The following is a 16,505-nucleotide window of genomic DNA, read 5'->3' on the forward strand; positions in this document are numbered from 1 at the left end:
AAAATCTATACTCATTTTTCTATGCACCGCTGTCACAAAAGAAGAAAATGAGAAAGTAGAGTCAGGGCTCAGGAGAGTTAGAATTGAAATATAAATTAAATGTAATCATGCAGTGTATTATCACCTAGGCACCTGCAGAGTTCAAAAACCCATTTCAGCATAAACATAGCAACCGGCTGTTCCATCTGTAACAAGCTGACCTCAAAAGGGAAAATAATATGATCTGTTTTCACAATTGAAGCTGACTCTTGAGTAAAGAAATGTGATTTTAAGGGCATAGTTGGCACAGTGTTGCAATTCAAATGAACTGTTCAAGTTTTAAAGAATATCCTTGATCAATCTTCTCCTTTTTTTTCTTCCTCTCCTAATCCCCTTGTAAAAACACTGGAAATATAAGATGCAAAATTTAAATTTGGAAAATAAAATATTAAAAAAGAAATCATTCACAATTGATTGAAAGCAAGTTTTCCCGTGATGATTTTAAGAACAGTGTATGTAATCATGTCCTATGCTCCAAAGTACAATTGCAATTATTCTGGCCAAAAAAAAAAATCACTCTTCTCCAATTACAACACCTAAAGAGATTTTAACACGGACTCACGTGACTTGGGTATACATGGAGTTAACAACTGGTGAGCATCAAACACTAGAGAATAATGATTCCTTCCACTCTCCCAGAGAAGTTTGAGGTTCCTAAAACTTATTTTATACATATATATATATATATATATATATATATATATATATATATATATACATTTGTGTGTGTGTGTGTGTGTGTGTGTGTGTGTATAGTCACATACATGCTAGATATATACAATGAAAAAGAAATTGCAGACCGGGAAGGGTGACTCACGCCTGTAATCCCAGCACTTTGGGAGGCCAAGGCAGATGGATCACCTGAGGTCAGGCATTCAATGCCAGCCTGACCAACATGGTGAAACCTTGTCTCTATTAAAAATACAAAAATTAGTGGGGTGTGGTGGTGGGTGCCTGTAATCCCAGCTACTTGCGAGGCTGATACAGGAGAATCACTTGAACCAGGGAGGTGGAGGTTGTAGTGAGCCAAGATCATGCCATTGCATTCCAGCCTGGGCAACAGAGCAAAATTCCATCACACACACAAAAAAAAAGTAGAAGAAGAAAAGAAATTGTGGTGCAAAGGAATATTATTCAGACTTAAAAAATAAGAGGATAGTTCCATTTATGACAATATAAATGAACCTGGTGAACATTAAGCAAAGTGAAAGAAGCCAAACACAGAAAGAAAAATACTGTATGACTTCATTTACATGTGGAATCTAAAAAATGACAAATACATAGAAGTGGAGAGAGTAGAAAAGTAGTTATCAGTGGGAGGAGGAGAAAATGAGAAGGTGTAGGTCAAGAGGTACAAATTGCAATTATGTAGGATGAATCTATCTGGAGATGCAATGTGCAGCAAGAGGACTAAATTTAGTATTATAATATATTATATTCAAAAATACATGAGTCAATAATAAATAATTTATATTTGTATTTATAATATAGTAAATAATTGCATACATCTTATACAACTACTTTATAAATATTCTAGCTAAAAACAAACCAAAATACATTATGCTTAATAAGAGAGTGAAAAAAATATTTTAATATATAACTGTGATTTTTAATACTGAGTGTCAAATTGATTGGATTGAGGGACAGGAAATATTAATCCTGGGTGTTTGTGTGGGTGTTGCCAAAAGAGATGAGTCAGTGGGTTGAGGAAGGCAGATCCACTCATAATCTGGTTGGCACAATCTAATCAGCTTTCAGCAAATATAAAGCAGGCAGAAAAACCTGAAAAGGAGAGAGACAGGCCTAGCCTCACAGCCTGCATCATTCTCCCATGCTGGATGCTTCTTGCCTTCGAACACTGGACTCCAAGTTCTTCAGTTTTGGGACTCGGACTGGCTCTCCATGCTCCTCAGCTTACAGACAGCCTACTGTGGGACCTTGTGATCATGTAAGTTAATACTAAATAAACTTCCCATATATATCCTCCTATTAGTTCTGTCCCTCTAAGAGAACCCTGACTAATACAATAACCATTTTCTACTAGTATATAGGCAGTTAGATTAGGACATGTACTAATTAGTAGCAACATTTAAACAAGTACAATATTGCATTGGTGAGGTAAAGTACCATCATTAAAGGCATTGCTCTTACTTTTTTTATTAAAATAAAAATAAATATGATTATTAGTATTCATTGGCCTTTTTCAGCAAGTTTTTTATATTTCTCATATTCTTGATATGTCTGTGATATAAAATATTTCCATTCAGTATGTAGCATACATAGGTCATTCATTCATTTGAACATGATTTTATTGATTTGAAGACTTCTTTGTCAGAAATGTAACATCCTCATTGTCTGGAGAAACAGCCCTTTTACAGATAACATAAAAATATGGAATTTTGTTTTACATGTATTAACTGAGTTATCAGGAAAGGCTTGGAAATCAGTTCGTGGGAGAGGTAAGTGAACACAAACCTCCATTTGTCTTGAGAGTTTCTCCCTCGTGGACTGTAACTTGGGTTCTAATAGAGCATGGTCACTGATGGCCAATACACTCAGGTTTTGACTTCTAAGGCTAAACTGTAATTGCTAGTAATTATTCAGACTCCTAATCAGTCCAAATATTTTCGTTTATTTTTCTCAAACACCAAAATGCCTATGGTTGGCTGACCTCATTCACTCTCATCCCTGGAAGTGTTCTCCACATTGGTGGGTTCAAGTACATTGATGCAAGCTACCTGCATTCCTAAAGCCTGCTAACAGCCCAACAGCCTGCAGTTGAAGTGTTACCACCCACTAAAATGGTAAAAATAAGGCCAGGAACAATGGCTCATGCCTGTAATCCCCAACACTTTGGGAGGCCGAGATGGCTGGATCACGAGGTCAAGAGATCGAGACCATCCTGGCCAATATGGTGAAACCCTGTCTCTACCAAAAATACAAAAAAATTAGCCAGGCGTGGTGGTGCATGCCTGTAGTCCCAGCTACTTGGGAGGCTGAGGCAGGAGAATTGCTTGAAACTGAAAAACGGAAGTTGCCATGAGCCGGGATGGTCCCACTGCACTCCAGCCTGGTGATAGAGCAAGACTCCATCTCAAAAAAATAAATGGTAAAAACAATCATTCTTATATGTCAGATATAAAGCTTCTGCAGGTCCTATATAATGAATCTCCTGTTTTAATGGCCTTGAGAAGGCATGGAATTGTCTGACTTTAAGATAGATAAATCTAGTGAGGTACTACTGCCATCATCATACTGACTGACAGTTACTGACAACCTGCTGTATTGACCACTCATCAAAATAGGCTGAAGTACAGCACAGCCACAGAAGATGCTGTACCTACATTTATATAAATGGGATTTATTGTTAAAAGCTCAGATGGGTGTACAGTCTCCTGGACTACCCAGATATGTATTGTTTAAGAAATGACCATATGTGTTGACTAACTATGGGAACAGATGCAAATATGTAGCAACAAGCTGATCGCATTGCCACATATGTACCTGCCCAAAGAGGGTTCCATATCTAGAAGAAAAATCCTTCCTGCCAACAAAACATATGCATCCAGTTACATTTCCCTGGGATTGTGAAACTCTGGAGACTCTTATGCATCCTAATCTTTTGCATGTCTAATTTAAACATTCGCTGCCTGTGATTGTGGTGTTTGTTCCTGCAGCATACTAGACAAGTTTCTTCTGTGAGAAAGAGAAGGGAGAATATATTCAGAAAGAACCATATAGAGGACTTCAAAGTACAAGTAATTTCCCATTATTATGCTGTGTAGTGAGCACACAGGAATTCATTTTACTTTTATCCTTTGAACTGAACAATAGCATAGTATGCAATTTTTGTTACACAACATTTCCATAAAATATTTCATAGTATTTAATATATGACAAGTTTACTCCTTCTATTCCCGAACAGCATGCTGAAGCACACTGGGGTGTCACAGAAAATTTACATGGGTGCTGTGGGTTATTATACAATTTTTAGGTAGACACAGATATGATACAATTTTGGACAACTGTTAGTGTGCGAACTATCAGCCTGATGAAGAACATACTTTCAATATTAGGTTGCTACATTCCTTCAATGATGTCATTTCTTTGCAAAGCTTGGTTTTCAGTAGTGACTGTGATAAAAGTAGATACTATGCAAAATCTATGTGGAACAGAAAATGAGAGTAGGAATGTCCAATCTAACTACAAAATTTGAGAACTTGTTCAGTGCCCAAGTTTACCTGTTGTTAGTACATAAATATTTAAGTTATTTGAAAGAATCTACATAATAAATAAAATACACACATATAACTTATTCATGTATATACAGACATACCCTGTTTTTTGTGCTTTGCTTTATTGTGCTCTGCAGTTACTGTGTTGTATATAAATTGAAGGACTGTGGCAACCCTATATCCAGCAAGTCTTTTGGCATCATTTATCCAACAACATGAACTCACATCATATCTCTGTGACACGTTAGGGTAATTCTCAGAATATCTCAGACTTTTTCTTTATTATTATATCTGTTATAGTGATCTATGATCTCTGATGTTACTATTTTAATTGTTTTGAAACACCACCAAACACACCCACATAAAATGACAAAATTAATAAATGTGGTATGTGTCCTGATTGCTCCACTAACTAGTCGCTCTCTCTTCCCCCTTGGGCTTCCATATTCCCTGAGACATAAATATACTGACATTAAGGCAATTCGTAATTCTATGATGGCCTCCAAGTGTTCAAGTGAAAGACAGTTGAATATTTTTCACTTTAAATATAAACTAGTAATGATTAAGCTTAGTGAAGAAGGCACGTTGAAAGCTAAGATAGACCAAAAGTTGGGCCTTATGCACCAAGCAGTTATTAGGTTGTGAATGTTAAAAAAAAATAGTTCTTAAAGAAAATTAAAAGTGTTACTCCAGTGAAAGCACAAATGGTAAGAAAGTGAAACAGCTTTGCTGCTGATATGGAGAAACTTGCAATGGTCTGGATAGGTCAAACCAACCACCACCTTCCCATAAGGCAAAGCCTAATCCAGATCAAGACCCTAACTTTCTTGAATTCTATGAAGGCTGAGAGAAGGGAGTTGCAGAAGAAAAACTTAAAGGTAGCAGAGGTTTCTCCATGTGGTTTACAGAAATAAGCCATCTCCGTAACATAAAAGTGCAAGGTGGAGCAGCAAGTGTTGATGGAAAAGTGCAACAAGTTATCTAAAGATCTAGGTAAATTAATAGATGAAAGTGATTACAATATGATGCAGATTCAATAGACACAAGCGCCTTCCATTGGAAGAAGATGCCATGAGGACTTTTGAAGCTAGAGAAACTTTAATTCCTGACAAGCTTCAAAGGACAGAATGACTCAATTTCATTAGGGGCTAGTGCACCTGGTAACTTTAAATTAAATCCAATGCTTATTTACCATTCTGAAAGTCGTACAGCCCTAAAGATTTATGCTGAATCTACTCTGCCTGTGTGGTACAAATTCAGTGACAAAGCTTGAATGAAAGCACATCTGTTTACAGGAGTACTTTAAGTCCACTGTTGAGAACTACTGCTCAGAAAAGCAAGAATCCTTTAAAAAATTACTGCTCATTGACAATGCACCTGGTCACCCAAGAACTCTGATGGAGATGGAAAAGGAGATTAATGTTTACATATCTACTAACACACTATCCATTCTACAGCCCATAGATCAAGGAGTAATTTTGACTTTCAAGTCTTATTATTCAAGGAAGACATTTCATAAGTCTACAGCTGCCATAGATAGTAAATTGTCTGATGGATCTGGGAAAAGTAAAATGAAAACTTTCTGGAAAGGATCCATCATTTTAGAGGCCATTAAGATCATTTGTGATTCCTAGGAGGAGGTCATGACAGCAATATTGACAGGAGGTTGCAAAAAGTTGATTTCAACCCTAATGTATGACTTAGAGGGGTGCAAGACTTCAGTGGAGAAAGTCATTACATATGTGGTGAAAATAGCAAGAAAACTAGAATTAGAAGTGGAGCGTGAACATATAACTGAATTGCTGCAATGTCATGATAACACTTGCATGAATGAGGAGTTGCTTCTTAGGGATTAAAAAATAAAGAGATTTCTTGAGGTGGAATCTACTCCTGCTGAAGATGTTGTAAACATTGTTGAAATGGCACCAATAAGTATTAGAATTGCATAAACTTAGTTGATAAAACAGTAGCAGGAGTTTGAGAGAATAGACTCCCATTTTGAAAGATGCTCAATTGTGGGTAAAATACTATCAAACAGTGTCACATGCCAGTTACATGTGTTACCACTGCCTGTAATTCCAGCACATTGGGAGGCCACGGTGGGCGGATCACCTGAGGTCGGGAGTTTGAGATCAGGTGGGCACATCACCTAAGGTCAGGAGTTCAAGACCAGCCTGACAAACATGGAGAAACCCCATCTCTATGAAAAATACAAAATTAACCAGGCACGGTGGCGCATGGCTATAATCCCAGCTACTTGGGAGGCTGAGGCAGGAGCACCACTTGAACCTTGTTTATCCTATGTATCTGCCATTTTGTGGCCTCTATATCTCACTATTTTCTGCTCCCAACCCTGGTAATCATTGTTTTGTTCTGTATCTCAGTATATTTGCTATTTTTTATTCCAAATATACATGAGATCATAAAATATTTTTCTTTTTGTGTCTGAGTTATTTCACTTAGCACAGTGTCCTCCAGGTTCATCTGTGTTATGTCAAATAGAAAAACGGCTGTGCTATTTTGCATTCCCGCCAGCAAGAAATGAGAGTTTCTGTTACTCCACATCCTTTCCAGCCATGGGTGTGGTCAGTGGTTTGGATTTTAATCATTCTGATAGGTGGGTGGTGGTATCTCACTGTTGCTTTAAATTGTAGTTTCCTAAGGACAAGTGATACGGGGCCTATATTGATATGCTTTGTTGATATATGTCAATTTTCTTTTTTTTAATTGATTCTGGGCTTTCCTAGAAACTTCTTAAATGGAGTGGGTGTCTAGCAGCTCTGTAAGTTGTAATTTACTGTTATGCAGTATATGAAGCCGTGTTGATTTGGTGGTAAGGTACCAGGCAAGGAAAACATTCTATGAGCTATGCTATTTATTTACTGCTGGTGAGTCACAGTTCTTGTGCTGTGACTTTCAAAATAATTTCTTAGTTTTTTGTATTTTTCTCTCCTGTGTAAAACAGAAGAGATAAAAGTTCACTAATATTTTCCAGGTTAAATGTGGCATTCTAAAAGCGTTTCTTTGAGAGTTGGTCTTTATTTAAAAAAAGAAAGAAAAAACGTACAAAGAACAGATGTTTTGGATGTATTTTAAAATGATGAATTTTCTTCTTTGCATATATTACAATGGTTACATTTTCCCATCTTCTTACAAAAAGTGTGATCAGATTTTTCTCAGACACTTACAGTGAGAACCTGATGGGGCTCCTGATAGTAAAACTCATGTACTATGAGAATTACCTAAAACTGTACCCTCCATAGTTTTTAACTCTCAAGTTAGCTCATAGTGAGCCTCCAGAACTCATCAATTGGGGTTTAAGTATTCATGCTTGTATTGGTTCTGCCATGGGGCTTCCGCTCCTGGTAAGCTGTGATTCTCTATTTCTGCTTCTTTTCAATTTTTCAGGTTCCCAGTTTGCACTGACACTACCATTCTCTGATGAATCTAAGAATAATTGTTCCTTTTCAATGTGTTCAGATTTTTTTCTTGTTGTAACATGGGAGTGATGACTTTGAAGCCCTGTAAAATCCAGGAATCTACAAATTTTGACAGACAATAATTACTCATTTTAAGGGAAATCTAAATAAAGGAAGCAGTTTGGATGGCCTAAATTAAATTCCATAATTTCTCCTACAGTTCAGAGTTTCTTTTAATAAAAGGGGAAATATTCTGACTTAGCCAACCCTTATTGACTTTCATCATCATTTCTCAAGCTCCGATTAAGAGTAGAAAGTGCAGTTATATAAATATTAAAAATGACAATTAGAGAATATTAATGAATTTGTTTCTATGTGTCTGCTTGCAATAAGAACTTTGCATTCAGCACCTAAGTCCACATGATTTCTGGAAGATGTTAATAGCATCCTTAATTTTCAGCTGGGAGGAAAAAGCCATACAGAGTTTACGTTACTTAACTAAGGTCTCACAGGTCACAGATAACACAGATAGAGTTTGAATTAGATGAATCTTATTTCAAAGCTAGCTGTCTGATAATGTCTTTTAAGTTTTATTCCCTCAATGTAAGAGAAATCTATTCTTTACCTATTGATAAAGTTTACTCTTAATATATATGTAAAATCATGAATGAAACTTAAAAACACCCTAAGTGAAAGAAGACAGACAAAATAGACCACCTACTGTATGAATTCGTTTGTATGAGATTCTAACTACTAGAACCAGAAAAAAGAGCAATGTTTGCCTGGGTTTGTGCAATCAAGGGATTGATAGAAAAGGTGCTTTAATGAGGTTATACAAGAGAGTAATCTCTCACAATTCATTGAAACCACATACTCAAATTTTGAGCATTTTGTGGTATAGTTTAACTATACATGTTAACTATACATGTATAGTTTAACTATACATGAATTGTGAGAGAGTAATCTCTCACAATTCATTGAAACCATATACTCAAATTTTGGGCATTTTGTGGTATAGTTTAACTATATCATGGTATAATTTACAACCACAAAATGTAATAATGTAATAATGAAATGTAATAATGTTATTACAAAACCACAAAATGTAATAATATAATAATGAAATGTAAAAATGTTATTACAAAATGTAATAATGAAAAATCGAAAGAAACATTACATGGATATTAGGCATATGAAAAGATACTCCACTTTACTAGGTGTGTTAGTCTGTTTTGCATTGCTGTAAAGAAATATCAGAGAGTGGGTAATATAAGGAAATAAAGTTTGTTTTGGTTTTTGGTTCTGCAGACTATACAAGAAGAATGGCACCAGCATCTGCCTGTGAAAAGTCCTCAGGAAACTTTTAGTCATGGAGGAAGGGAATAGTAGCTAACCAGGCATATGATGAGAGGGAGCTAAGAGAGAGGAGAGAGGTCCCAGTCTTTTAAACAACCAGGTCTCCTGTGAACTCACTACTGCAGAGCGGGCACCAAGCCATTCATGAGGGATTCAGCCCATGACCTAAACTCCTCCCACTGGGCTCCATCTTCAACACTGTAATCATTTTTCAATATGGGATATGGAGAGGACAAATATCCACACTCTATTACTAGTATTTAGGGAAACACAATAGTGTACCATAATCAAATTGGCAGAAATGAAAATGTCTGAAAATAGCAATTGTGCACATGAATGTGAAGAAGAATAAACTCACATACGTGCCTCGTGGGGAAGTTAATTGGTTCAACAGCAAGGAGGAATAGATGGTAGGATTTGGACAAGCCACATGCACAAAGTCACATGCAGTCAAACTGCCTGGGTTCAAACCCTGCTCATTTACTTAATATAAGCGCTTGACCAATTTCTTTATTTGCAATCCGAGGATAATCATTAAAGCTACTACATAACAATGTTATGGGCATTAGGTTAGCTAATACATGTAATATGTGTAAAGTGTTTAGAACAATGCCTGGTTTAATGAGGGAAGGTTACACAGGAGATTCCTCTTTTTATAAAACATTTATTTTTGTTTTGTTTCTTTTAACAATATCTGAATTAAACAGGATCATGTTAAATTTTATCCAGCATGTGTTGCATCACAAGTGCTCATTATTCTATTTGAATGGTTTAATATATAAACTGTGCGTTTTTCTATACTGGTCCTAATTTGTTTACTTGTTTTATATTCTGACCCTGGTATTACTTATATTTATTATTCGACCTCTAAAAATATAAAACATTTTCAGCAGAGGTTTAAAGCATATTTCATAAGAACAGACTTAGATTACATACATGTGTATATCTTATTCCTATTTTATCAGCTGTGGATATTAAAATCGAATTCACATTACTTAAATGTTAATAAAAAATGTTTACTTCTTTGATAGTATCTAGCATTAATTTATTTTACTAGTGGTTTGCCTTCTTTATTTTTTGTAGACATATTTATTTTGCTTAATTACCCCGTATTTTAAACAGGTTTAATAACGAATAACCCAGGCTCAAGCATCTGGAAATAAGTTGCTTCTTTTCTAAGAGTTTAAATATTGATTATGCTCATTATTAATATTCTCATCAAATTTCCATATACTTTCCTTCTTATTGTTGTGTCTCGGATTCCATCAATTGTTATAATGTTTTGAAAAAGCATTTTATTGTTATATCATAAATCATTTCTGAAACATTTTCCAAAAATCAATGGACAAAATCATGTAATTTCAACATTTTTTCTTAAAGTTAAATTGAGTTGTCAGACTAAATGATGTGGGAATTCAAAACTGAAAGTTGTCATGAGAGAGAGAGAAAGAGAATAGATTGGAACTAATAAAATATTAGTTGACCAAAAAAGAGAGAGATTTTTCTAGTGTAAATTCTTTAATGTAGTTGAGCTATAGAGCATTTAAATCTATTAGGGGGATGAGAATGGAGGCAGCAGGAAATAAGAACAAATAGTTACTGAGCAGATTTAAAAGTTCATGGTTAGGAAGAATCAATATCATGAAAATGGCTATACTGCTTAAACTAATCTACAGAATCCATGCTATCCCCATCAAGCTACCATTGACTTTCTTCACAGAACTGGAAAAAAACACCATGAACTTCATATGGAACCAAAAGAGAGCCCGCATAGCCAAGTCAATTCTAAGCAAAAAGAACACAGCAGGAGGCATCACACTAACAGACTTCAAACTATACTACAAGGCTACAGTAATCAAAACAGCACGGTACTGGTACCAAAACAGAGATATAGACCAATGGAACAGAACAGAGACATCGGAGGCAACACAACATTTTTACATACAATCTTTGATGAACCTGACAAAAGCAGGCAATGGGGAAAGGATTCCCTGTTTAATAAATGGTATTGGGAAAACTGGCTAGCCAGGTGCAGAAAGCAGAAACTGGACCCCTTCCTGACACCCTACACTAAAATTAACTCCAGATGGATTAAAGACTTAAACATAAGACCTGGCACCATAAAAACCCTAGAAGAAAATCTAGGCAAAACCATTCAGGACATAGGAGTAGGCAAGGACTTCATGACCAAAACACCAAAAGCATTGGCAACAAAAGCCAAAATTGACAAATGGGACCTAATGAAACTCCACAGCTTCTGCATGGCAAAAGAAACAGTCACTAGAGTGAATCGGCAACCAATGGAATGGGAAAAAATTTTTGCAGTTTACCCATCTGACAAAGGGCTGATACCCAGAATTTACAAAGAACTCAAACAGATTTACAGGAAAAAAGCAAACAAGCCCATTCAAAAACGGGCAAAGGATATGAACAGACACTTTACAAAAGAAGACATACATGAGGCTAACAAACATAAGAAAAAATGCTCATCATCACTGGTCATTAGAGAGATGCAAATCAAAACCACATTGAGATACCATCTCAGGCCAGTTAGAATGGTGATCATTAAAAAATCTGGAGACAACAGATGCTGGAGAGGATGTGGAGAAAAAGGAACACTTTTACACTGTTGGTGGGAGTGTAAATTAGTTCAACCATTGTGGAAGACAGTGTGGCGATCCCTCAAGGACCTAGAAATAGAAATTCCATTTGACCCAGCAATCCCATTACTGGGTATATATCCAAAGGACTATAAATCGTTCTACTATAAGGACACATGCACACAAATGTTCATTGCAGCACTGTTCATAATAGCAAAGACCTGGAACCAACCCAAATGCCCATCGATGATAGACTGGACTGGGAAAATATGGCACATATACACCATGGAATATTATGCTGCAATCAAAAATCATGAGTTCGTGTCCTTTGTAGGGACATGGATGAATCTGGCGAACATTTCTCAGGAAACTGACACAGGAACAGAAAATGAAATACTGCATATTCTCACTCATAGGCAGGTGATGAAAAATGAGAACACATGGACACAGGGAAGGGAGTACTACACACTGGGGTCTATTGGGGGGAATAGAGGAGGGACAGCGTGGGTGGGAGCTGGGGAGTGATAGCCTGGGGAGAAATGCCAAATGTGGGTGAAGGGGAGGAAGGCAGCAAAACACACTGTCATGTGTGTACCTATGCAACTATTTTGCATGTTCTGCACATGTACCCCAAGACCTAAAATGCATTAAAAACAAATAAATAAATAAATAAAAGAAAAAAAAAGAAAATACGTCTACCACCTTTCCTACATCTTAAACTCAGGTGGAATGCTGTTAAGCTATCACAAGATATTTTCTTTAAAGTACTTTTTTCACCCATATATATAGCATTTTAATTTTCTACATGGTAGCATTATAGGTGAGGTTAATAATTTTTGAGTTTTGGATTTAACAATAGCATATATTATTCTTGGAAAATTTCATTGTTAAAAATGAATTTAATACCTTAAAAGAACACAAAGTTGAGAACCAAGATTAGATTCTATTTTTATAATGTACTCAACAGCTAGGATCTTTCTCGCTCCTAAAACTTGCCTGTTGTTGAAGGGAAGAAAATAGTAAGAGTTGTTCTATATTCTATAAAGAATACATCATTGGCAACTTTCATGTGAAACATACAGATTTAACGCAAAGTATTCAGTGTACCATAATCAAATTGGCAAAAATGAAAATGATTGAACCAAATATATTAAATCACAATGGTACAAGGCAGTGGTTAAGAATATTGGTTTTATAATTTGCATTTCTGGGTACCAACTGTGCTAGCTAAGTGATTAATGCAAATTACTATACCTTTCTGTTCCTCAATTTCTTTATTTTATAATGGGAGATTTAAAAAAAAATTTATTTACCCCCATGAGTTTGATATAAGAACTAATAAATTAACCAATGCAATAAGCATAGTAACCTAATACAAAGTTAATAATTTCTAAGTAAGTATTAGTTTATTTTATTCAGATTTTTCATTGATAAGCATGTAACTTGCATTCAGAAGTTTTATTTAAGCACATTTACTAAAATGTTAAAAGGGGAGGGAAACTAAAAAATGTAAAACTGAAAACGTGTAAACAGTTTATTTTCACCACATCACTACCTTCATTTTATAATTACAACACAGTTATGGTCCAACATTTCACAGCTACACAAATGTCAGTGAATAAGAAAGGATGGAATCTAATATTCTTATCCCAGGATTAGCATTCTTTCCACAGAACTTCTCTTATTTGTCTTTAGATTCCTTTTTTAATGTGTCATAGATCACAACGCCCTTCTAAGAATGTTTTTTAGAGCAGTAAATAAGAACCAATAATTCATATGAGCATCGATTGTATAAATATAAAATGCTTCAATTGATTGGTATTATTTATTATTAATAATTTATAGAAGAATTTCTAGTTAGCTAAACACTTGGTGATGACACTTTGGGACTGCCCGGAAAATATGGCTGAGTCAACACTGGTTTAGCCACACTACACCCTCTCCACACTCTCACCAAAATGTCAATCAGCAAATAATATAGGCACATATTCACAATGACAAATGAATGGGAGAGAAGACAACTATTGATTACCCATGCCAACAGAAGTTTGGAAGATAGAGGACAGATAATAACTAACACAATGGAGCAGAGAAAGCTGAGTCTGTATGCTATGACTTCTTACAAGAAGCAATCAAGTATGCACAAGGAACAAAAGTTCCATGAATTGGAGATACATACACTTACGAAAGTAGGACTTGGGGAAGAAGCATGAAAATTAGAAATTCTTGAAAATCTAATTAATAAGACATATTCTCATACATACATACATATGCAGTTGGAAAGTTGGAAGTCAGCTCTCCAAATGGAATATAGCAATTTTATTCTCTGGATAAACTGAACCTGATAAGCTTCAGGATAGGGCACCAAGGAAGAGGTGTGGCTACATTCCAACAACAGTGTTTTCGGGCTATGAGAAGTCCTAATAAAAAACAACTTCCATATCTGGTTTTAGAACCATCTGTGATACAGACAAATGGAAATTAAAATGCAAGCTTTATCATGAGCATAAATGAGTATAGATGCAGGTGATCCTTGAACAACCTAATAGTTGGGGTGACCCTCCACACAGTTGTAAATTCATGTGTAACCTTTTACTCCCTGAAAACTTAACGATTAATAACCTATTGATGTCTTGAGGGCTTGATGACAATATACAGTCAACTAAAATATATTTTGTATGATATATATATATATATAACTTATGTTACAATAAAGTACGCTAGGAAAAGAAAATACCATTAAGGAAATTGTAAGGAAAACAAAACACATTAACAGTACTGTACTGTATTGATCAATACCATAAGTTTATGTCATCTGTTTACAAAATGAATCCTATCTGAAATGGTGAACAATCACAGCTGCAGATCTCAATCTAAGAAACATAGGAAGCAATTCAACATTTTTCTTGTAATATCATGACTTTTCTCTGCATCTTGGGAACACTCCTAGTAACACTAGTGGCACTTCACATGTGTACCATGGTGTTATTCAAGGTTTATGATATTGCACAAAATATGATGCAAAATACACACCACAACAGATCACTTCCTGTTGTCATATGCAATTTACTGGAGAAGTGAACTGTTCACACAGAGATGATTAGCAATCTACATCATTTTAAGTGGACACTTGTAACACTTATGCTCATTGCAATAACAACAGTAGGTAGCTATAAAATTATTACAATAGTACATTATAAACTACAATAAATATGCAGTTATAATTTAACATTGCATCTTATGTTTGTTTATCTTTCTCTTGAGTGTGAATGGTGCCATATATGGTCTGTGTTTGTGTAAGTTCTGATACATTTTAACTGTTTATAATAGATGTATATATTTTATAGTAGTAAATGGTAAACTAGCTAGTATCTGCATATATTTTTTGCATTTGTGACATTACTATTTTTTTCCTTAATTCTTTCAATGTTTTTAGGGTACTGGGTTCATATAAAAGTTTTTCTCAAGTCTCTAAAATGTTTAAACAATCCTGCATGATCTGCTGCACATGTACCCCAGAACCTAAAGTACAATTAAAAAAAACATAATGACACAAGAATGACAATGGGAAAATATGACATTTTCTGGTGTTGTATATAATAATGGATAGATACAGAGGAATGGAAAAAATAGCCTAGCTCTTTAGCCATGGCAACAGTAAGTGCATTTATTATATAAACAGAAGAAGGAAAGGCATTTATTTGGCCCTTATTCCTTTCCCCCCTAATTCTCCATTTCTCCTGTTTTTAGTTTAGTTTAGATTTTCAAAAGTTGGAAGCCAGTTACCTTACAATGAAATTGATCATTTCTTTAAATACCTAAGATATGCAGGTATATTCTTGACTCCATAACATTTTACTGTTTAAAAATAAATAAATGAATCTTTTCTTTAAAAGCTGAAAATATACATATATAGATTTATTGATAAAATATCCATATATAAGTGAGCCTGATGAGTTTTAACCCATCTTGTTCAAGGGTCAACTGTAATTCATAAGATGTACCTTTAGATTTGAAACACAAATAGGCTTTCTAATTCTCCAAAGAATTACATTGACTTACCTACTCCCCTAGTCAGAACTGAAACTTTAGGCTTCCTCTGTAGACTTCTCCTCTGGTAAAGTATGGCACAGAGAACCTTAGGTTGCATGTGATCTTGCTGGTTCCTAAAAGGATGGCAAGAAGGAGTGGAGCTGAACATACCCAGTTCTATTTGATTTATTCATTCATTAGTTAGCAGTGGGGTGGGAAGTCATACAATGCTCCTTTCCGGGGAAATCCACCCAACAATAAGGCAGATTGTGTAGAAGGAAATGTACTGAACCACAAGACACCCTTAGCCTCTTTCTGCAGTTCATTTCTCACCAGGTTGGCATCCAGCATGGAGTATCACCCTAAACTCCTACTTCCAGGACACCCAAGATAGTGGATTGGAAACTTTATTTTAGAGAAATTCAATGACTTCAGTGAAAACTCTAGCGACACCATTTTATAACATTCTTTAAACGTGGATATTTATTTCTCATTTTTTTGTTTGTTTTTGGTGTTATTTATTTGTTTCTTGACATTGAGAGCCCTTCGTTTTAAACATGTGGTGCCATTTCTTAGTCTGGTTGAAGTCTTTCTCCTGTTGTAGGTGTTGGTTGGCTTGCTACCTTTTCCCCATCCCCAAACCCTGCTTAGTACAGGCAGTCATCATTCCTTGCTTACAACGTTATGATAGCTTCCTTACCTAGGCTTTCTGCCACTAGAATTCCCATTTCTGAAGACTTTGTATACTGTAGCTATTGATTCATTCAAAACCTGAATCTGTGTCTGCAACTGTCAGATATTGACTACCATTTGCAAATCACCCA

Source organism: Callithrix jacchus, chromosome 2 (genome assembly GCF_049354715.1).
Source record: "Callithrix jacchus isolate 240 chromosome 2, calJac240_pri, whole genome shotgun sequence".
In the NCBI taxonomy this organism is placed as follows: Eukaryota; Metazoa; Chordata; class Mammalia; order Primates; family Cebidae; genus Callithrix; species Callithrix jacchus.